The 13,825-nt window shown below is 47.7% G+C and overlaps 1 pseudogene; it reads right to left on the reverse strand.

Moving 5' to 3' along the window:
• Nucleotides 1-1,305: 1,305 nt before the first annotated feature.
• LOC123076646 (uncharacterized) lies at nt 1,306-13,599 on the reverse strand (annotated as a pseudogene).
• Nucleotides 13,600-13,825: the final 226 nt, after the last annotated feature.

Here is a 13,825-nt window from a genome sequence, read left to right on the forward strand (position 1 = left end):
TTTTAGGATACTTCATGCTCATGGACTTTTAGGAATCTCAACATATATCCCTCGGTTATCTATCAGAGAAACACAAGTGAATGGCACAGTCGGCTATCCCTCGTCGGTTCAGCAATCACCGAGAGTAAAATATGAGGTAAATGGTCTAAACAAAGCCCCTGGTTGAACTAAATTGCAGTAAACAGTAACTAAAGCAATAAGCCAAGTAAGCCATTGGATCTCGCCATCACACGTGCACCGTTGGATAACCTACTGCACCCATCGTGAATAAAGAGTATGAAAAAATTCGCCAAAACTTACTTCCTTAGATTAATTAGAAGTAGAAGCGATTATCTTCTAAACTATCCTGCATTTTACCCCAAAATCTGACAAATCCCTTGTCGGTTTTTCGATGAGTTCCTTCCCATTGTTCCGGTCCAAGCACCCCTCCCATGCCTCTATTGGCTCTTCTCCGATGTTGGCTCAACAGGGGCAGGTCCATCTATTGCCTCAAAAATTCAGTGAAGCAAAATATGCCTTTTCTATTGGTTTACTCTAATATCTCAGAAACAAAGATCATGGAGTATGGACCGTTTCACCCAGCCAACACAATGTATGCATTGTGTGGTGGTGGCAAAACTGCCGCTTGCTTATAAATAGTGTCCATTCCCCTGCTACAGAAGACCATCGGTCATCATATTGCCATGGTCATTTGCATTACTATGGCATGGCAGATCATCATGCTTATTGTGTTACACAAAAATGCCATTTTTATTGCTGGAATCAGCCGTATACCTCAATCAAAAACAATACATGGGAACCTGAAATCAGAATCTAGAGTTCCCAATTCATGGCAACAATTGCATGACAAACCGGGGGAAATCTGGGTCCATAGCTCCCGCTTCTATATCGCTGTTATGTGCCCCTTTATCCCAAATTGATGATGCACCCCTCCTTATTCTGTGCTAAAAATCTGAACCGTTTTTTCTTTTGAAAGAGTAAGAAACCTGAACTATCCATCACTTAGACAGGCAAGCAAATAAATTATCGTGCACACACGGAAGATGTCAAGCCCATATCATGCAGCTTAATGAACTCCGAAGAGCAGCAACAACTGAAGCAGATGCAGTCTCTGATTGGAGGTTCCTAAAAACTAACACAAAGAGTTAATGAGGGCACTGATATACATTTTTCCTCCCTGTACAAGATTTGATCAGGAACAACCACATACGAACGTCGATTAGCAGGCAATAATACACAACTGTGCATGCAGGGGCTCCTGATATTCAGATTGATGTTATTTTTACACTTTAGGAGTACATATGAAAAAACACATATCTACTGTTGTTCAGACGTAGTTGAAACTGCAGCATAATCATATTTGACATCTACAGTGTTGCTATCTTTGGAACCGCGTTCTCTCCAACTGATCTTCCACATCTGGAGTAAGCTTACCCTGCATGACAGAGGAAAAAACATTAGTCACACGGATACATAGATACAAGGCCTATTCAATGTGGTGATGTTGTTGTCAAAACTACATACACATGATGAATGCAAACATTGATTTGTGGAAGCAAACCATAGTACTATTATTAGTTTGAATAAACAGAAGCACATCATGAAAAGTTTGCTAAGAACTACCTGTGCAAGTTTCGGTTCATGTTATAAACACCAACAATTTAACTGCAGATGTGTTATTCTGATATCATTCTAGTAACCAAAGTGAACAAAAACCAACCTCATAAAGAGCGAAAACATCAAAAATTTGGTAAAGCAGTGGAATGGCAATATTATTGATATTTGGTAACACTTGGTGTATTTGTATGCTCAAAGCAGAGCGAGCAATATCAACATCGGATTAAAGTGGTTCAATCGAACTAAAACTATACAAAAACATACTCAAGCGATGCATTGAGTAAGCTGACGTATACCTGCCAGGTTCAATTGTCCTCTTTGCCAACATAAGAGTCAAGAAAACAGGTACCATCGCGGCACATAGATGTTTAAGAGTATGTCCGCTAACAATGTCATGTGCCCACCGATATATAGGTTTGTCCGCAGCCTCTTCTACTTTGGCAAGAAGGTAAAATCCTGAAATCAATTTAAAAAATAAGAACAGTAGTATCTTTGCGCTTAGAAAGCCCTCGCAAAAAATGTGCTTACAAGAAATGCTTGCAGTGGCCTAAGTTTAAATTGCGCCTAAATAAATGCTTCTGCATAACTTATTCTTGTAACAACTCCATCAAAGGCCAACAACCGGAAAACAGCAATTCATACACATTTATATTAGTTGGACTGTTGACTGTTTTATAAATTTCTAGGTAACAGCAGACATAACTGGGGAAACAGAATCATCTTGGCACCGGTCAATGTTATTGAGAGAATAAGAACATAAGAAGGGGAACAGTACAACTTCTAGTGAGTTTTCTATGAATTTCAAGGTAACTATGGTTTATAACCAAGCATCGTGAGTACATACTGCAAAAATAAAAAAGGTATCACCAGTTCTTATGCTGGAGAAAACCGACAGTCAAATAACCCAGTACATTAACGCGAATCACATATAGTTATCTACACAAATAATGGAACTGCATACACCCTGGTGATATTGAGCGACAATAACACTAACCTGCTGCCCACAACCAGTAGCTTGAATGTGTATGTAGAAATTATAGGATCCCTAATATTGTGTTGTACTGATCTGATCCTCGTGAGGGATTATATAGAGTACATGATGGGGTAGAGACTTGGAGTACAAGACAAAAAATTACTAATTCTATCTCTAACTCAAACGCATTATACTTCTAACATTCCCCCTCAGTCGTAGGGAGTGAAGCGGACTATTGCGACTGAATTTGAAGTCTTGCACTTCTGTCGTCTTCTCCGCCGCGCCATCATCAACTGCGTCTCTGATGGGTTGACACTTAGGGCGGTGACTGTGTCCCCTTCTGGTGCCTTCCTGCCTTCTTTATTCCCTCCCGCAGCCACAGCGGGAGTGGCGTGGACGCTGGTGACGACGCGGACGCTGTTGACTGGAGTTGTTGGCGATGTGTTGCTGTAGACGTAGTCGTGTGGTCGATGCTGAGGTCGCCGATCGTGATGTAGCCGTGGTTGAAGTAGTCATGGTCGATGGTATAGTCGTCGTGGATGATGAAGCCGCACAAAGCCGGGGGCGCAAAAAAAATGAGCGATGTTGTAGATGACGGAGCTGCAGTCGTGTACGATGCACCTTGCAGATGTCAAAGGGTGCCGTCGGCGATGAATCCACCGGTTTTGCCAGGACCGGAGGAAACCCATCGAGCACACATTGGTTTGGCCAGGACCATGTGGCCATATAGGGGTCATCACTATGGTGATGCCATGTCGATGCAGTCATGCCGTCGTAGATGACGCAGTCATGCCGTCGTAGATGACGCAGTCGATGCCGTCGTCATGAAACGGTCATTGCCGTCGTCGAGGTCGCGTCTTGCAGAAAAGTCTGTCAGAGGACGCTAGGTGTTCATCTTGTGGACGTGGCGGCGGCAGTGTGTTGACGATGATGACGATGAAGACCATGTTGATAAAGATCTTGGCGATGATGTGTTGGAGATGTAGCAGCAGGCGTGAAGCAGAACATCGCTAGGAGGCATTCCTCGTGGCGACGATGATGTAGATACCTTGCTGCTTGAGAAGTTCGACACCGCCTGCGTGTGGTCGATGTCGGGTCGTGTAGATGGGCTCAACGAAGTAGTTTGGCTCGTAGCGTGACCGTAGTCGTACAGCTCCATGTCATGGCCGGATGTCGGTGCAGATCGCTTGGTGTATTTGGTCGCTCGGTGCAGAGGCGTCGATGTTGGTGTGGGTGCAGAAGCGTCGATGTTGGCTCGCTGAAGACGACGCCGAAGCTGTTCATTCGGTGAAGTAGCCCATGCAGACGCGTGCAACGCTCGGTGTGAGTTGGCCCTCCCGTGATCGCATGCTGGAGCGGATGTAGATGGCCCCTGGATGGGCACGCGATGCATGGATGGATGCATGCATGCTCCTGGTCTCCAAGGTTGTGTTTGGTAGATATTCGCACCCTAGCATAGTTGTTCTCCTTTGATACATGCTTAGTCTAGACATGTTGAGTACATGCAACTGCAGCTGTTTGGTAGCAATATATGTATCGATGCATGCTGAGCTGAGACTGTGTTTGGTAGCCTGCATCAGAAAAGACATCGTGTGCTGAGACGGTGTTTGGTAGACTGCATGAACGGATATTTTGCCATATGTTCGATGAGAAAATTTAAACAATTCAAGCAATAAAACATTACTATGCCAACATAATCTGAATGATGATAATGTGAAGAAAAAAATCAACAATTAACATAAGACATAATAACCATGAATTGTAGCAGTGCATCACTAGGTTCATATTACATTAGACATAATAACCATAATTTCTAATACTGCATCAGTAGATTCATATTACATAACCTCATTCGAAATACACATTTTGAGTAGTCCCCTCCTTTCTACCCCTAAAGGCAGCTGAGATACTTGTTGGGACTCTAGCAAGCACATGAGTCCCATCTATTGCTCCAACACAATCCTAATTAATAAAGACAAATGGTTGTTATTCATAAGTCCCATCAATTATTGTCTTTGTTTGAATAAAACATTTACCTTGAAATATGGATTGAAGCGGGTTCTTTCTCGTATTTTATGATGGCAATGGTTGGAGGGAGGCCGGATCATCTCATCTCTCAACTCCCCAGCAGCATAAAGCACTGCCTTAAAATACCTACTAATAACTTCGATAGATCTTCTAAAGATAGGTCGTAGTGTCTTATAGCTTTGGTTATGGCCAACCATGTAAAGAAACATGAGAACTTCTTCCTCGATAGTAGTATGGATGCTATCCAACAACAAATTTCTTTCTCTAAATATAGCACACAAACGGAAAAATGGAGATTTTCTCATTCTGAGTTGATTTGAACAATTTATGTCACTAGAGTGATAAACGTATCTCAAATTTGACTCTCTAGATATGGCACGATCGGCCATGCTGCCCAAGGTTATCCTTGGTTTTTCTTGCCTAGATCTTCTAAACATGACCATCATGTAAGCATACAATCCAGCCACTAGACCGGCTCCTCTCACAATTAGGGTGCGTTTGGATCTGAGGCAAGAACTAAACTAGCCTCGCTAGGCAAGGTCAGGTGTTTGGTATGGACAGAAAAATCTAGCTTTTGATGGCAATTAAGCCTGTAACCGCTGTCAAAACCTTGCTCACGGAGGAGAGCCAATTCGGCTCGCTCGTGCGGGCAAGCCAACAGGCACAAAAACAGCAACCCCACTTCCCTGTACACCCGTAACATAACTCCCTCATCCATGAGTCATGGTCCACGATGCACCTCTTCTATTCGAATTGTCTTCAGGTGCTGCTATCCGGTGTACAGCTCATTGCAACCAAACAGCCAGGTTTGCTCTTACGAGCTCTTGCTCACACCAGCTAGGAAAATCTACCCCAGCTAAGCAAGGCTAGCTAATGAACCAAACGCGCCCTTAGTTGCCTTCTTTTTCTTGCCAATTCATCCATCTATGACAATACAAACAAATAACAGGAAACTTAGCACACTATAATTTTTTCAGCATGACAAGCAATGAACAGAAGATAAATAGTTCAATAAATTCCTTCATGCATAAAATTTTGTCTTAACCATAGTAGGATCTCTCTACAGAAGATAGACAGTAAATACAATCAAATTAGCATATTACAATTAACCATACTCGGCTTTGTTTCTCTGTACTGCAACAAGGGCTCTTCCATGTTCAAGTTCGGGAGCCGAGGCAGGGGTAGGGGAAGGAGGAGAGGAGGAAGGCGGGGGGAGGGAATGAAGGGTCGGATCTGCTACCTCTCCCGTGTGAGGATCCACTCCGGCGGCGGCGGCGAGTTGAGGCCGGCCAGGAGCAGGGGCGGGCCGGCGACGAGTGGAGGACCGGCCAGGCGCAGGGGCGGGGCAGTGGCGAGGTAGAAACCTTCAGCACGGCGGCGGGGGATTGATGAAGGAGTGGACCGGCGGCAGGCGGGCGCTGGCGGCTAGGTTAGGATGGGGTCGCGCGAAGGGAGGGGGGAGGGGGTCGCGCGAGGGGAGGGGGCCGGGTGGTCGTTCGAGGAAAGTGGGTCGGGGGAGATTTTTCTCCTGCGCGGTCTCAGCCTCTTGATAACCTCGGTGGGCCGGGTGGTCGTTCGGCAGGCCTGTGTGCGGTGCTTGGACTCGGCTATGCTAAGGCCCTTTTATGCATCGGTTCGACTATGCCCAAGGGAGCCCATAGAGTCTACCAAACAAAGAAAAGTGGGTCGGATAGAGAATTTTTTGGGCATATAGACTCTCCACGCATGCTACCAAACCACCCCTAGATGCCTCTGCTGGCCTTGCCGAGACGTCGAGCCAGCGTGGTTCATGACTGCGGCCTCGCCTCCGGGCCTGCCCTTGCCTGAGGACACCGCGAACGCGTTTTGGCACACGCAGTTCGCCAGCAGTGGTGATAACCTCGGTTGCGTGCGTGTCACGGTCACATCACTGTGCGGACCGCGGCGCGTTGTGGATGACGGCGGAGCTCATGTGGAGGGGCAGCCGATGCGGGTTGACGAAGTAGAGGCCGGCATCCGGGGCGGCTGTTTGTCGACGCAGATCGGATCGAGTCCATGTGACCCGCCCGGTGTCGAACGGTCGATGCACTCGTACGCCCGGCTGGTTGCTGACCGCCTGTGGTGTTGATGTAGATCGCGTCGGGGAGGTGTCGGGTTGATGCGCTCGTCCGACGAAGTGGTGCGTCGCTCGGAGTCAAGCGGGCCGTTGTTGGTCGTCGACCCTCTTGGCCTGCGCGTGTAGCGTCCGTAGGACGCGGTCGACCTGCACTCCAATTTGTTCAGGAATATACACCTAACTGGCGGTGAATCAAGTTAGACCGATCTGTGCAATTTGTCACCGGATTAGCGGGTCGTCGGATCTTTTTTTGTGGCTAAAAGCAACGATCTACTGGATGATCTCAAAATTGGAAATCTAATTGATCTAATATCTAAGCTATAGAAACCGATCCAATCTTTTGATCGATCGGGTGCCGCGGCCCCGAGGAGAGAAGATTAATCTCCTCGGGGGCGACGCGCTGCGGAAGTGGTGGAAGAACCTAGGTTCGATGTCGTGAGACTAACCGCTCTAATACCATGTAGAAGTGCATGCTATAGCCAATGCAACCAAAAGACCGATTTAATGGAAGAGACTAGGCAGCATATTATACGTCAACATGGTCAAAACGCGTTCGCGGCGTCCTCAGGCAAGCGCAGGCCCAGAGGCGAGGCCGCAGTCATCAACCACGCTGGCTCGACGTCTCGGCAACGCCAGCAGAGGCATCTAGGAGACCAAGAGCATGCACTTCTACATGGTATCGGAGGCAAGAAGTCTTGAGTTCAAAACCTGGCTGGCGCAATTAAATTGCAGCCCACTTTCGGTCCACGTTTAGGCCTGAGGGAGCCGCACGTGAGGGGGAGTGTTGACATATAATGTGATGCATAGTCTTTTTTATTAGATCGGTCTTTTGGTTGCATTGGCTAGAGCATGCATTTCTACAGTGTATACATTGGTGGAATAACTATAGCCATGACAGGTATTACAATGCATGGAACGAACTGGATTATTGCATATGGCCGAAGATCATCAAAGAAACTACATAACAGAGAAGAAAGTTAAGTTAAAGGAAGGAAATATTTCTGAGAGAAGTACAGATAAACAATCGAAAGATCTTGCCTACCTCCAATACAGGATGCACAGTGCACCAGCAATAACAAGGGGTGCAAGGGACTTTGTTCCTGCCCTATCATCAACCCTTTCAATGATGAAAATGGCCGTGATAGACGTGAAAGCAATCGTCATCTAGACAAACAAGCCTATATGTCAGCGCTTGAAATATTTAAAATCAAGAAAGAAGGAGCAACTCCTAGGGTCTGGCGACTATACAGTGTGTACATGTCATGCGCCAAGCTAGGGACTATATATTAGAGGAGATGGTGTAAATATCATGATGCTGAATGTTAGATCTATGGCACAGAAGATCTAGGAAAGACTCACAGGCAATCTGTCCTGAACTTAGGTGGCATTGTTCGGGTAGAGATGGTAGTAGGATGAACCAACACCGACAGCAGTGACACCAGCAAAGAAGAGCGTCCAACTCCAGAGCTCCGCCTGTGAGCTGCCAGCAGGATCAACATCAGTCTGCCTCAAACCTCAATTTGAGTCAGAACAGGAACCAGAATTGGTAGCGTCAGGTGAGCACCATAGCCCGGAGTAGTTCTTGTTGTTAGAAGGGAGAGAGGGATTTGGTGCAATAGTTCGTTGTATTGTTTGAGCCTCGTAGGCATATATATAGGAGTACTTGATCTACTTAGAGTACAAAATAAGCCAGAATACTTCTTAGTCTATTCTATGTTTCCAATACAATCACGTTACTCAACATCCCCCCGCAGTCATAATGGTAGCGACGCAGATGGTGAGACTAGAGAAGAATCCGAAGGCAAGCCGACGGACCACCCCCCACAGTCGTAACGGTCGACACATCGCGGAAGGCATGGCTGGAGTGAAAACCGACGAGGTTGCTCAAGCAAGGCGATAGCCCTTTGTGACGTTTGTCGAGGTAGCCGAGAGCGTGAGTGGTGTAGCAGTGGTCGAGGTAGCCGTGCGAAGAACGCCGTGGTCGATGTCGAGTCGGAATGGCCGGTGTCGAGGAAGTCGCCGTGGAGCCACGGGCGCAAGGAGGCGCCGAGTTAGTCATGGGCGTAGTGGTGTCGAAGTAGTGGTGTGCTGGGAAGAAGACGTTGTTGACGACGCGTCGCGCCAAGTTTGCTAAGCCCAGGGACACATTGTGGACGAAGGCACGCATCGGTGTTGCCAGCACCGGTCATGCGTAGACGAACGAAGACGAAGTTGACGAAGCGCCGCACCAGGCTTGCCAGGCCCGGGGAAACATCATGGACGAAGGCATGCATCGGTGTTGCCAGCACCGGGCATGTGTAGACTGGGACCTGCACGAGTTGTACGCCATGTCGGAGAAGTCGGAGAGGCCAGCAGAGAAGGACTCGACGGCGGTTGCGGCGCCAATCGGCGCGGGGCTGTTGCCGCCCGTGGTTGTCGGAGTAGATGAAGTGGTCGGGGTAGATGACGGCGATGCTGGCGACGGGCTGGTTCTGGACGAAGACGAAGGAGGTGGACGGGCGGCGGCGGCTAGGGGGTAGCGGCGGCGGCGGCCGAAGAAGCGCGGCGGCGGCGGCGGCTTGGTTAGGAGCGCGACGGCGGTGCTCGATGGAGGGAAGGAACCCGATAGTGTGACGAAGACCGGCGCGGACGGTGGCGTTCCCGGGCCGAGGGAGACGACGCGGCGCATACCACGGGAGGTCGACGCGCGGTGACGGTTGAGTGGACCGCGGGTCGCGGCGCTACGACCCAAAGGGGCGACACAGCGGCGGCGGGCAGGTTAGGGCGACGGCGGGGACCGCGGGCCATGGCACGACGGCCCAAAGGGGCGGCTCAACTGCGAAATCCGGGTCGGTGCAACCGCGGAAACGGTCTCACGACGGCGGCGTGGACCGTGTGCCACGCTTGCTACGGCCCGACGGGGCGAGGCAACAGTGGCGCAAGGGTCGGTGCCGCCACGGGGACGACCTGGAGCGGACAGTCTCGGGGCGACAGTGGACCGCGGGCCGCGACACTACGGCCCAAAGGGGCGACGTAGCGGTGACGTGGGTCAGTGCAGCAGGAAGAAGAACCACAGAGCGGCGGCACTGCGGCCCGACGGGGTGACATAACGGCAGCCCGTTGCTCGATAGTTGAAGGGGCGCGCATACTTCGGACGGTCGTCACGAAATCCTATGATGGCGCGTGCAAAAAGCTGATCAGACCGATCACACGGCGCGTATGAAGTGGATCGTGATGCTCAGATGATCAGTCTGATTGTTCACGAGGTTGGAGAGGCGCAGACAACAACAGATGGCCGTAGCCCCACATGCCAGGGAAACGACACGAGTCGGCATCCGCGCGTGGAAACACGCGAGCGACCGAGTGTCCACGTGGCATCAGTGGACGGTCAGAGCTGCGGTGCAACACAGAGCCGCCAGAGCAGAGTTCACCGCAGCCGCACACGCACGTGACGTAGTATATGCGAATCATGGAGACTTGTGGATCGCTTGGCTCGGTGATGAAATCTGCATGGACCGCATGCAACACATACGGATGGAGGCAAGGGTTGATGTAGGATTTCCGATTGGATTAAGGCGACGACGCCTGGCGACGACAGGTACGGGGAGGCGCGGATGGCGGCCATTCCGAGCCGCCGCATGGCGTGCGAGGCCGCCAAGTCGGATGAGACGCCGGTGTAATCGATGCCAAAGTCGGAGTAGAGGCGCGCGAGGTTGACAGCGGCGGCGGGCGACACAAATCGATCAAGCTTAGATTAGAAAACCAAAAAAAAACGCCCATCAAGATGACCGGCGGGAGAGAGAAAAACCCGGAGCAAGGGCTCGGGAAAAAGACTCTCTAGGGTAGGCGGTCAACACGACCGGCGGACGAACCCTAGGTACGGGCGGCGCAGCCCCCTGCGGCGGTCATGGAGGCCGACCGCCCTAGGGGCGGCGCGGAGCGGCTGCTAGGGTTTGGATCGGCTAGGCTGATACCATGTTAGAAGGAGAGAGGGATTTGGTGTAATAGTTCGTTATATTGCTTGTGCCTCGTGGGCATATATATAGGGAGAGAGTATCTGGTGAAACGAGCAAACTGATGCACCAGGTACACCAGCGATAGATGGGCCGTTGGATTCGTAAGAGAGGGACAGGATTCGGTGCGATGATTGGGCTCCTGGTGTATTTGCAGAACAGTCCTTGCAGTATAGCTAAATCCAGCGAATTGACCTCCACGCATACAGATCGTCTTCCTCCCTTTCCTGTGTTCTGTACCAAGCCTGGAGCTAGGGCTAAGCAAAATTTAGGCGAGCTCGCTCTCTGTGCTGGCCCCTCGTTACACCAGATGCGCCCTCCCCCTTCCCCGGCTGATTAGGAGCCAACCATCCTCTTTTTACTGATAAAGGATCCACGGTATAATCACTAATTTGGGTTCTTCTGTTATCCACGTTCCCAATCCTTCGGTTCGCCGATTCATTTGAATGTAGTGGCATTTGGTAAGTTGAATAATATGAGCACCGAATCAATGTGCGACATGCAGTTCTAATGGATAATTTTACCAGTAACTATAGGCTACTGGAAAAATAGATGAGGGGAGATATGTTTGTACAATCTGTATGTCAAGCACAAGGTTTGACTCCCTGTTTTGATCCTTTATTAGTAAAAATTATTAAGTAGAAAGTGCACTTTGCAGTGTCCAACTTAACTTACTGAATGCATTGCAAGTTCATCTTCGTGATTTTATTATGTAGTTCATCATTTCCCTGAAACTGGTGTTTTCAGTTTCGTATATACAATGTAGTAACCCATCAGTGGCAGAATGTCGGCATTCCTTATAATCCGTTTGCAAAATCTCATAAATTATGAGGTCCCTGTAATCTGCAGTTATAAGGCATACAAAAAATATCCTCAGTTGCAACTATAAGACTGGAAAATAGACAGTTAGTACTTTCGTATGAAGATATCAGTGCTCCAGCAGGCCTCAGCTCATGTTTATAAATGTTAGCAGGCAGAATACAGGTGCTGCCAGCCTGCTCATTTTTTTTCAGTGTCGGTGTTCAGTGTTTACTCAGTTTAGGGCCATCAGTTGCTAAAATCTAGTTTAATCATATTGTTCCTATCATCGACGCCTGCAACTCTACACTAACATTGACACCGGTGTGTTTGTCGCAGATGGATCAATTGCTTCATTAGATAAAAGAAACACCACACCCTGCCAACAATACAATAATTCTCGTTGTGTCAACATATATTCAGGACCATACCTTCCAGAGGTATACTCTAATAATGCGGTACTTGTATTGCAAGTGAAGCATGAGCAGAATAGGTAAATCGTAAGGGTAAAAGTTTATCCTCAGCTGGTGCAGCAAGATTGGAAATAGACAAACGAGCAGTATGATTATAAACATTTTTCATGTTTTCCAACTAAAAAGAAAGTTTCCATATGACTGTCAGTACTTGCATATGAACAAGTTAATAACTGGGATTTATGTTACAAGTCTGCAGTATATTATTTGCTACTCAACTCTTGTCACTCACTTCGTTGATTTTGAATGCCCTTTTTGATGCCCAAATGAGGAAACCGTCACTAATTTTCATGTTCCAGATTTTATCTTGCCAGAATTCTCACTATTAGAACCTGTACTTACAACCAGTTATTGTTCCTGACTTCATTTTTGTGCAGGTTTGATGCAATTGAGGATTAACCCATGTTTTCTTGTGCGTCGGCAGGTGAAGACGTTCATGGCTGGGGTCACAACAATCTCGTAAGTGTAGCGCTTAGATTAGGAAGAAATAAATCTTGTAGATGTAGTACGTGGCTTTTGAAGTTCAGATGGACAACTTTTGTAAAGTTTATGTTATTTTTTGTATCAAATTCTTGCGATGTTCCCACGTGTAAATATCTTGACGTTTTTACATGGAAATAGCTCAAAAATATTGTGTCCAGCGCGATCACATAATTCAGTTATAAACCTTCAAGCATGACAACTGATTGAAGAATAGATCACATGCATCTTTTGCCAAAATCATTTAACACTGCAATTCAGTTTGTGAGAATTTTTGTTGCACTTTGAAGGCCTAAATTCAGTTTGCGCTGCATTGCATTTTTTCAAATAAGGTTGTACAGTATTTCCCGATTTTACATTTCCATTGGAGTACATCCTGCAACTATCTCATTTTATTTTCTGAGTGAGACGTGGATGTCCTAGGAAAAGGTCCATAACTAACAGCAAGGGAAAGACGAAATGCATACTGATCTTAGGTTCCAGGTAACAACATCTCAAGATGCCTGGGCAAGATTACCATGTTAGCAGCAGAAGAAAATGTTTTTATTTGTTAACTATACACCAGTCTCAGGGCCTGATTCAGTGGTACAGGAAGAGGAAGACACAGAACTGGGTTTCGGATGTCGTTTCGTCGATTTAGCTACACTTCAAGGTCTCCTTTGCAAAACGTACCAGCAGCCAACCTCTTAGATAGATCCTGTCCCTTCCATTAGGATCTGAGGGCTCATGTGTAGCTGGTGCATCTGGTGCACGAGTTCTCTTGTTGCACAGGATACATTGCCTATATATATATAGGAGTACATGATCTACTTGAAGTACAAGACAAGCCAGAATACTTCCTAGTCTATCCGATGTTTCCAATACAATCACGTTACTCAACACTTGTAGTGGCACAAGATGAGCCCAGTGAGACCGACAGAAAGAAAAGGGATGTTTGAGATCACATTCAACGTATTAGGGATCCCTGCAAAATAAATCAAACAAAACAGTAATGATCAGTACTAAGACTATTTTGCTGCTCTTGATCTGTACCATTGTTTGTTAGTATCAATATCAAAGTATGCAGAATGCCCAAGCACTCGCGTTAGGACATAGGAGCCATATAATCAAGCAAAGCATACAATTCTGAGCAATCAGAAGCATTTCCTTCCTGTACTAACCAAAAAATTAATTCAGCTGAACCTATACTTCACTCGCTCCCCAGTTGCCCCTCTTCTCGCCTCAATCATGTTGTCGTACTCGTTAAAGCACGAATCTAAGGGGCTAACAACAGCAGGATTCACGGGCAGCGCACAACTAATATAACCAAAGCAACCGATAGTGCTGGCAATCAGAAGCATTCCCTGTACCGAAAAAGGCTTTCGCCCCG

The sequence above is a fragment of the Triticum aestivum genome, chromosome 3D (genome assembly GCF_018294505.1).
Source record: "Triticum aestivum cultivar Chinese Spring chromosome 3D, IWGSC CS RefSeq v2.1, whole genome shotgun sequence".
Taxonomy (NCBI): domain Eukaryota; kingdom Viridiplantae; phylum Streptophyta; class Magnoliopsida; order Poales; family Poaceae; genus Triticum; species Triticum aestivum.